The sequence below is a fragment of the Thamnophis elegans genome, chromosome 4 (genome assembly GCF_009769535.1).
Source record: "Thamnophis elegans isolate rThaEle1 chromosome 4, rThaEle1.pri, whole genome shotgun sequence".
Classification (NCBI taxonomy): Eukaryota; Metazoa; Chordata; class Lepidosauria; order Squamata; family Colubridae; genus Thamnophis; species Thamnophis elegans.
This window is the reverse complement of record NC_045544.1, coordinates 59,247,085-59,257,115: the sequence shown is the minus strand read 5'-3', so window position 1 is coordinate 59,257,115 and position 10,031 is coordinate 59,247,085. Positions and strand designations below refer to the sequence as shown.

General features: G+C 39.5%; 2 long non-coding RNA genes across 3 annotated transcripts; one reads left to right on the top strand and one right to left on the bottom strand.

The window, feature by feature from the left end:
• Positions 1 to 505: 505 nt before the first annotated feature.
• Positions 506 to 5,234, bottom strand: LOC116508203. Of its 2 annotated transcripts, none has more exons than XR_004255295.1 (3): positions 4,888 to 5,234; positions 1,714 to 1,949; positions 506 to 587 (listed from the first exon to the last, which is right to left on the bottom strand). It is a non-coding gene; the product is annotated as an uncharacterized LOC116508203 (long non-coding RNA). The 2 variants fall into 2 exon arrangements; XR_004255294.1 differs by lacking the exon at positions 4,888 to 5,234 and adding an exon at positions 3,164 to 3,287.
• Positions 3,420 to 8,543, top strand: LOC116508202. The gene is made up of 3 exons (XR_004255293.1): positions 3,420 to 3,568; positions 6,680 to 6,812; positions 8,524 to 8,543. It is a non-coding gene; the product is annotated as an uncharacterized LOC116508202 (long non-coding RNA).
• Positions 8,544 to 10,031: the final 1,488 nt, after the last annotated feature.

Sequence of the window (10,031 nt, the reverse complement as noted above, 5' to 3'; positions counted from 1 at the left end):
TGGAAAGCCGCGCCGCCGCGCCGAAGCCCCGGCGCTGTGTCCGCATGTCGGACACAGCAGCGGGGCTTCAGTGGGGCTTTCGGAAAACTGTGCCGGGGCTTTGGCGGGGCTTGCTGAAAGCCCCACCGAAGCCCCGGCGCTTTGTCCACCATAGAGGTGGGACACGTCCCACCTCTATGGTGGACACAGAGCCGGGGAGTCCGAACATCCTGCCACTGTGTCCGACATAGGGTGGCTTTTGCCCACTTGCCTCACCAGTCATAAACCTCACCGCACGTCACTGATCAGGAGTATGGAGAGTTGATTAGCTCAGGGTGAAGATTTAATCATAAAACAGTTAAAAAATAAGAAATACATCAGAAGACACTAGGGCCCATCCTGCCCCATTTACTACTAGGGTAGAGGAATAACAAACCCAAAGGTAGGATTACAACCATTAACTAGAGCATACACGAAAGCGATCGCACAATAGTACAAAGAAGACAAAAGGGCTTCAAGAAGAAAATGGTATAAAAATGTACATTTACTGTATATCAGTCTCAGCTCATCCAGTAATGCTGGTGCACATCGCTGTTGGTCTTGCCTTCCTGAAAAATAAAGAAAATTTACTTTCAATGCAGATTTACACTCTGCCAGCCAGGAAGCTTTCTCCATATAACTATTGTTTTTTAATTGTACAATTTTCTTGCGTTGTATATAAAACTTCTACATTCACATAACAGTGTATTGTCTGGGTTCAATCTCTTTTAAGTACAGATAGTAAATTGTATACACATAATAATTATGACTATTGTTCTCAGATCCTATTCTCAGACCCTCTTCACTTATCCTTATTAAAAAAAAAATCATTATTTAATTAACCCTTTGTTCAGTTTTCTCTAGAATCAATTGATAATATCAAACATTATGGACATCATATAGAGATCACATTATAACCATTATCCTCCAAATAATCATAAGGCTTACTTGTCTTAATTATTCAAAATTCATTGTTCCATTTTACAAATTACTTTATCTTTGTTTACATATCCACATTTCTAACTCTGCTTCTATTTTCTAATCATTAAAAAATAATTCCCAAGTTTAAAAAAATAATATTTTCCTAATTTCTAGTTTTATGTTTATACTAGTTTCTTAATAGAAAAACTCCTGTATTAAACATGTATATCCCTCATCTCTTGCCCATTTCTATGTATATCCCTCCTCTCTTGCCCATTTTCGTATCTCCTTTCTTATTGATTTCTTGGCACATCTCCTGTACTCCTCCCTTAGGATCTTGTATCTTCTTGTCTCGTTTGTGTTGATCTAAGTATTTCTTCTATTTCTGCTGCTTGTTCACTTTTTAAGCCTTCAGTACTCCTTTCAATAATCTTTTCCTCACTTCAGGGGTGTCTTTCTGTATACCTCCTTCTATTTTTTGATCTTTGAGCATCACATTGAAGTACAATGGGCTTGCTTTGGCTTGGCATGTTGTGTGAACTCAGCCATTCTGGCTTAGATGAACTTAGCTATTATGTTATAAAAACAATCAATAGCTTAATGTGAGTTCAAACTGTTCTACTATATTTAGCCTAACTTATTTTGAATAATTGTGAGAATTAAAATGGTAATAGGTGAAAATAAAAGCTGCTTTCATTTTCTTGGAAGAAGGTAAAATAGAGATGTCACAATCAACTTAAATCTGTGCTAAGACAATTTTACGGCATACAGTACCTTGTTATGAGATGTTTGCAACTGCCTCCTCTTTTTTTCGGTGCGGCTGGATGCTTCTTGCGCCAAAAAGAGACAGTGGCTGCTCAGGCTTCTTGCAGTGAAAATTACTGGAGCCATGCTACTTCTTGAACGCATCGCACCATTGCCCTGTTCCATGCTCCAGCCATGCATATGCACGTTGTTTCCTGCTACGTCACTCTGCTCAGACTTATGATGGTTGCAACATCTGTAAGGGACTGGCACAAAGAAGGGGGTTCAATCCAGAGGTGGTATTCAGCAGGTTCTGATCAGTTCTGGAAAACCGGTTGCGGAAATTTGAGTAGTTCAGAGAACAGGTAAACACCACCTCTGATAGGCCCCGCCCCCCATCTATTTTCGGCCTCCCAGTCCCAGCTGATCAGGAGGAAATGAGGATTTTGCAGTTATTTTCCCCTGGAGTGGGGAGGAACTGGAGATTTTACAGTATCCTTCACCTGCCATGCCCACCAAGCCATGCCCACAGACCGTAGTAAAAAAAAAAAGAATCCCACCACTGGTTCAATCTATGATACAAAGCACCTGAAGACAGAACAAAAAAACAATGGCTGAAAACTAATCAAAGAGAGCAGCAACCTAGAACTAAAGAAAAATGTCCTGACAGCTAGAACAATTACCAGTGGAACAGTTTGCATTCAGAAATTGTGGCTGCTCCATCACTGGAGGTTTTTAAGAAGAGACTGGATAGCTACATGTCTGGAATGGCACAGGGTCCCCTGTTTGAGCAGGGGGTTGGTCTAGAAGACCTCCAAGGCCCCTTCCAACTCTGTTGTTCTGTTATTCTGTTAGCTTGAAAATAATGCGATCACAATTGAGAACATTCAAGCTAGCATCTGACAAACAAAGTCAATAGGCAAAGCTGAATTCATTTAATGATTGTGAGATGTTTAGCTGAAAAGATGTTATGAGAAGGACATATGGTTCTTAAGGGGAGAATTTCCACAATGGTTAACAATCATGATTTAATCTTTTCTGAACTAGGAACTGCATGTACACTACAAATAATTTATTCCTTCCTTACGTTTTACCAGATGACAATTGGCTTGAATATGGCTGAGGTAAGAAACGCATATGCATCAATGGAGCCAAAATTAATATTTTAAACCTCTGTCACCTGAAAGGCTTTCCCCGGCAGATTTCCAAACCATTTTCCCCTGAAGTGACTTATTATTTGCTACCATATGTTGGATTGGGTTGTGCCACATAGGAGAGTTGTTTCTGTATCCAAAAGCTAAATCCAGTGCATAACTTCAGATGTACACAACCAACAAATACATTCTATAATAGCTAGAAATCAGCCTGAGTTCAGATTTCCATCAGTGTCATATCTTAAAATGTTGCAAGAAGCTGTATATGAATTTAGCTAAACAACTCATTAAAAAATCTATTCCTCCCCTCCCGTATTCTGTCTTACCTTTACTCTACCCTACCATGTCTTATCCTATCCTATCCTTCTTGTCTGTCTGTCTGTCTGTCTGTCTGTCTGTCCACCTATAAGGGAGAATTTCAGAATAAAAAAATCTAAAGAGAGGTCTTCTATCTTTCTGTTTCATCACTTCAATATTTAAATGTTATTTTGTAAGATCATGAATTCAAGGTAATGTTTGAAACATTTCGACCAGAGAAGAGAGGCCCAAAGTACTGAGAGAATATTTACCCAATTTGGTTAATCTCCTTTGCTCGAGGCTTGTCTAACTAAGCTAAGTCAATAAAACTTTGTCCGCAGACACACAGAGCTTTCAGCACACAACTTGCTGAAGTTGTGTCCCAAAATGGAGTGCTGCAAATATATATTGGGTTAGTTTCTTTCTCTACACAGGTATGTTTCTTTTTTGCTGGGTTTCAGAAGAATTGAGATAATAGAAGTCTCAGAAATATCATATTTAATGAGTGTTGGACTTAACCTTGGAAAGTTTGAATGAGCACATATTGGATAAATGCGTGATGTTACTAACTTTATATATAAAATACTAAATAATTACATTTCTGTTTCTAAAACCTTACATTACAATGGGATCTGATTTTTGTAAAGTCCCAGGAACTAATAATGCTAAGAGAAAAGGGCTGAATAATTCTGTGCCCAATTTATTGTAAAATGAGATGTGAGAGATTCTGTAACTAAATTTTGCAAATCGTGTCTGTATGCTATGTAATGTTAATATTCTAGGAACCACTCATATAAAACACGCATATTGTAAATAAAACATCAATGTCGTATATGGCATTTCTTCTTCTATTAATATTTATTACCCTTAGATTATATTTCTCTTCTTTTCCTCTAGATATTTCTCAGTTGTTTAAAAATAATGTTACTAGGCAGGCAGGTTACAGAGCTAGATTTAATTAGTGGTGGAACAACTCCATCTTTTGTCAGAAAACATCACAAATTATTGCAGAAGGGGCTCAAGCTAAATATGTTTCATATTACAAACAAGTTCTAGGTAAGTTTTCTAGCTAGAGTCTAGACAATATTTGCTTAAGAGGGGAATTGCCGTACTTTTTGGAGTATATAAGAAGCACTTTCCTCCCCCCCCTAAAAGAGGGTGGAAATGTTGGTGCATCTTATATACACTGAATATGGCCATTTTTGGCCTCCTGTGCATCCGTTTTTGGGCAAAAATGGGGGCACAGAGGGTTTGGGAGGCCTGCAGAGTACTCCTGGGGGCTGGAGAGAGCAAAAACAGCACTCCTGAGGGGTTTGGGAGGCCAAAAATGGGGCACACGGAAGGCTTGGGAGGCTTGGGTAGAGTGCTCCTGGTACTAAAGAGAACAAAAAACTGGATGCACAGAGGCCAAAAACTTTTTTTCTTGTTTTTCTCTTCAAAATCTTGGGTGCATCTTATTCTGGGGTGTATTATAGTCTGAAAATTATGGTAAAGGTAAATGTTTCTGAATACAGCAAAGCTGACCGCAGGAGCATGTGTAATTCAGCAATTCAGCAGCCATCTTAAAGGCCATTAGAACCGTTCTTCATCCTAAACCAGAACGAAGATAAAACTTCTACAGAATAATTTTCAACATACCCTAGCTGTGTTTTGACTTTATATAGCGTATTGTTAGATATTCCAGAAGGAGAAAGGTTTCTGTCACTTAGGGTTTTTTCTCTCCTGTATCAGTAGCTTCCAATCACCAACTCACCCAGTGTCAGATGCCGAAGTCCATTAGAACAGGAATAGAGAATTCTGGAGGGAGGCTGAGGATAAGCTGAACATAAACAAGAGTTTTGCTCTTCTAAGCTTATTAAGACCTAGGCAAGTGAGGACTAACCTTTTGTCCTCGCATGCCAAAAGCATGTGTATGCTCACACCCTTAATTCAATGTGCATGTGACAGCCCCCTGCACACCCTGTCCCCCTGCGCATGCATGCACAACTCCTGCACATGCATTCGTGACCTCCCTGCACCCTGTTTGGGCATATCAGGCCTCCCTGAAGCCTCCTGGGACCAAAAATGGGCAGTAGGCAGGTGCTGCAACCTCCCACTCCTCCCCAGCCCCCATGCATGTGTGCGTCACCCCTCGACTACCCCCCCCCCCGCACATGCATTCACGTCTCCCACATGCATGGCAGAGATACGAAAATCAGCTGGCTGGCAGGAGGAACACACTTATGCGTGGTGGAGCTGAGCTGGGCAACAATTTGCATGCCCGCAGAGGGGGTTCCACGTGCCATCATGGACCTAAGCCTTTCCCTGCTTAAATAGAAAATGCCTAGATATATTATTCATACCACTCTGAGCTCAACCAGAAGGAAAGATGGAAACAAAACAAATAGTAATTTCCCAAGGTGACCTTTGTTTGCCTCAACAGTTTGCCATTGCACAAGGTTTACTGGAGACATTTCTTAAAACATAGCCAAAATCAAGCCAGCAAAGAAAGACTTGATTTTGCATTAACTGTGAAATAAACCACAGCATTCTGGGACTCAAAATCTCACAATCTCTACTTTTCCCATGGATAAATTATGATAAAGTGCTCTTGGGGACAAAAAGTTAGCAATGAACCTGATGATAACACAACTTTGAGGCATTGCCTTGAAAAAGATGGTTTGCAGTTTCGTCCCCATTTTATCTCCTGCCTGAAAGCCAGTTTTGTGTAATGGTTAACACATCATACTAGAAAACAGGATACTGGGAGTTTTAGTCGTGCCTTAAGTATGAAAGTGGCTGAGGGATTTAGGGCCCGCCACTCACTCTCAGGCCAACTTCATCTCCCAGGGTTGTTGTAAGGGGAAATAAAAGGAAGGTAGGAGAATTGGTATGTTCACCACCTTGAGTTATTTATAAAAATATAAAGGCGAGTTAAACAAAATCTGAACAAACAAGAAAGGGTGTGTTGGCATTGTCTCTCTCACAAATATACATACTCTTATTTGGCACCCGAGGCAATTATCTAAGTCAGTGCTTCCCGGCCAGTGAGTTTTATCTCAATAGAGACACTTATAAAGCCAGCAGAACTGTTTAGAAAGATTCCATATTGAGTACTGCAGAAAAATGGTGCAGAATCTCAGATTGTCCTTTGCTCTAATCATTCCATTCACTGTAGCCCTATTCTCTCTTTCTACTAAGAAATCTAGGAATTATCATTTCATTTGCAGGTTTATCATCCCTTGCTCAGGGAAATCAACTTTCATCTGCAGGCCAGTTATTCAAGTTCTGGGGCCAAGATTCCAGTTCCAGGAATGTCAGCCTCTCACTCAGATCACATCACAATAATTTTGGGTGAAATGTCCCACCTGCCACTGGAATAATTAAACTTTTTCCCAAGTGTTAATGTAACCCTTATAATTCTTACACATTCAGGCAATCTGCAGATTTTACATTCTGGTATACATACTTCCCTGCAGGCAGAATAAGGAAGCCTCTCATTTGATGAAAAGTATGTCTTTGGTGTTTTACTTTCTAAACTCTTCTTACTTTTTCCCCTCTTCAAGTTCAAGGAAATATTCTGGACAATTATGTAAGGACAGATGGTGCTTGGATCCTTGGTCAGAACCACCATCTATAGAACTTAACTAAAGGAGCTTGTGCTATCAAATGTGAAACTGAAACAGCATTTACCTGCAGGTAATCATAGGATTCTTGCATTTTATGAGAGTTGCTCAAAAAAAGTAGTTTTGATTGTTGCTGGTTATCTGAAAACTTCCTTAGAGTATTGAAGATAGAATTCAGCTAATACTTAGAGAACTTGATACAATGCAATGCAATGTACTGCAACAACTCTACAGGCAGTCCTTGATTTACAACCACAGTTGAGCCCAAACTTTCCACTGCTAAGCAAGACAGTTGTTAAGTGAGTTTATGACCTTTTTGGCATAATTATTAAGTGAATCATTGCAGGTGTTAAGTTAGTAACACTGTTGTTCAGTGAATCTGTCATCCTATTGTCTTTGCTAGTCAGAAAGTCACAAAAAATGATCATGCCTCTGGAACACTGCAGCTGACATAAGTACATGCCAGTTGCCAAGCGGATGAATTTTGATCACCTGACCATGGGGGTGCTGCAAAGGTCCCAGGTATGAAAAACAGTCATAAGTCACATTTTTTCAGTGCTGGTGTATCTTTCAATGGTCACTCAATGAATAATTGTAAATTGAGGGTAACTGTACAGTCAACGTGCAACCACAATTGACACCAACATTGATGTTGTTAAGAGACAAATTTGTTAAGTGTGTCTTGCCCTATTTTATGACTTTTCTTGCCACATTTGTTAAATGAATCACTGCAGTTGTTAAATTAGTAGCACGGCTATTCAGTGAATCTGGTTTCCCCATTGACTTTGCTTGTTAGAAGGTTGCAGAAGGTGATCACATGATCCCAGGTCACTGCAACTGTCATAAATGTCAATCAGGTGCCCAGCACCCAAGTGTCAATCGTATGACCATGGGGATGCTGCAACGGTCATTAGTGTGAAAAATGGTCATAAGTAACTTTTTCCAGTGCCATTGTAACTTCGAATGGTCACTAAGGGAACTGTTGTAAGTCAAGGACTATCTGCATTAAGGACTCTTGTGATTTTTGTACTGAACTGCGGTTTGTTTCTGACAGCAGATATCACTATGCAGCTACTGCCTTTTTAAATATGGCTCTTCTTTTTCAAGTGCCACATTCTTGCTATATAAAATCAGTAAAAGTATCCTCAGAATTATGCATTAAGTATTGACTTTTAATCTGCATTAGGATTGGATCCAACAATCTCCTCCATCACAGGAGCATCTTTTGCCTCTTAGCGATTCTTCTTCTGCTCCAAATCTAGATTTCCAAGTAGATTTAATGAAGATACAAAGGTGTACAGAAGAGATGGGAGCTCCTAGCTCTTATACAAAGTTCATTTTATCCGATCTAGACTGGGTTTAATGCTGCTATTTATGATTGTCCGCCTCCTTTTCCTTTTAATGTATCTTGCTCCTGTTATTTTATGGTAAGTCGGAAGGTGCCTCCAATTGGGCAAACTATACTTCTAAATAAAATACAGATCAACACTTAAAGTTTCTCATCATTACATGTATGCATCCGAACTAGACTGTGTTTTCTCTGTGTCATATAATATATGTGGGCATATGCATACTATTAATTAATTAATTAATTAATTAATTCATTCATTCATTGTGTCAGTCAGTCAGTCATGTTTATGTAGTGCATATTGGAGGTGGTGACCCTTTGACAGATGTACGCAATGAAATTTCATTTTAATGTATGCCAATTAGTGTACATTCAACGTGGCAATAAAGTGATTCGAAGTCTAAGAAAGTGTCCCTCTTCTCTGCCCTTTCCACAGAGCGTTTCTATTTACAGCGAAAGAGCAGCAATGCATTACGTTGCGCGACAATACTAAAACAGCGTCTATGTTCAGAAAAGCAGGGGCCATTCTCTTTGAAAAGCGAAGTAAGTGTATATTTTGGGATATTATGACTTTTGCAGTTCCTTAGGCAACATGACGATTCATGAAATTTGGAAGTTGGGGTAGTATGAATTTTGCAGGTGGTGTTTTCTTTTTGTCACAGGAATTTTGACCTCAGGAGAAAGACTATAAGGTGATTCAATTCAAGGTATTGGTTGTGATATAGTAAAATGATGGAAGGAAGCAAGTAACTAACTAACTAACTGTTTATGTGCTGTTGTTTCAAAGCCCAGCTAAATATAAACCAATCAGCAGCCCTATAAAATTCACCAATCAGTAACTCATGTAACTTGGTAAACGCAGAAAGCATTACAAGATCATAGTGGACGAATGCAACATGTTGATGGGGTTTCTAACTGATCCACATGTACAGATAGTCCTCAACTTGCAACAGTTCATTTAGTGACCATTCAAAGTCACAATGACACTGATACTGACCATATCTTTGGCCTGGTCTACCCAGTGTGAAGAGGAAAGATCAGGCCAGTGTGGTGTTGGCCCATTTACCCAATGTGAAGAGGAAACATGCCAGCAGTTTGGGGAGTGGCGTCAAGCTGGCCACGTCCACCGAGTTGACCACATCCACCCAGTCAGCCACCCCCATCCTCCTCCCAAGCTTAACCACAATGAAATTGAGTTTGACACCCCTGCTCTATTTCTTTGTTTTTCATGGCATCCTATATGTCCTTTACTGTATTTGCCATTGGAAAGAGAACTTGAGGTAGTCACCAATGTTATGATTAAAGCATCCCTTAAATTGCATTTGGATAATCACTCATTTGTCTCTCAGCTCATATTTCTATTCTGTGCTCAGAGAATGAGCATCAGGAAATCAGAGCATTTTAAAAAATAAACAAAGTTTGCTTTTATTTACATTTATGTTGAATTAACATTAAACTGGTTATTTAGTCACCGATTTTGCATTGCATTCCTCTTGAACAATCATAATTAAAATAACCCCCTGGTAATAATTTTGAGACCATAGCTAGAGGTAGAACCTAACCGACCTTGGCAAAGCTGAAAAAAGCCAACCAGCATCAGGACTAGCATTTAGATGGGAGACCACCAGAAAATCTCAGGATTGCAATCTAGATTTTTTTAAAAAGAGCAGAAGAATATAATGCCATACTTTTTCCATGTTGTAGCCATGTGGTCTCTAAAAATCAAGCTCAGCTTGAAAGAATCTTTACCTTTTTAACTAAGTTTGTTAAACATTTACTTGTAATCCAAGGCTTGCAATTTCATGATCTCAGGTTGTGATCCCCCAATTCAACTGAACATGAAGGCCACATATTAAAATGTTCAACTTGATCACATGGGGTGGAGTTCCATCTGTAAGCAATGAGTTTTCTTGGTGGAAGGTGCTCTGGGATAACAATAGCAAT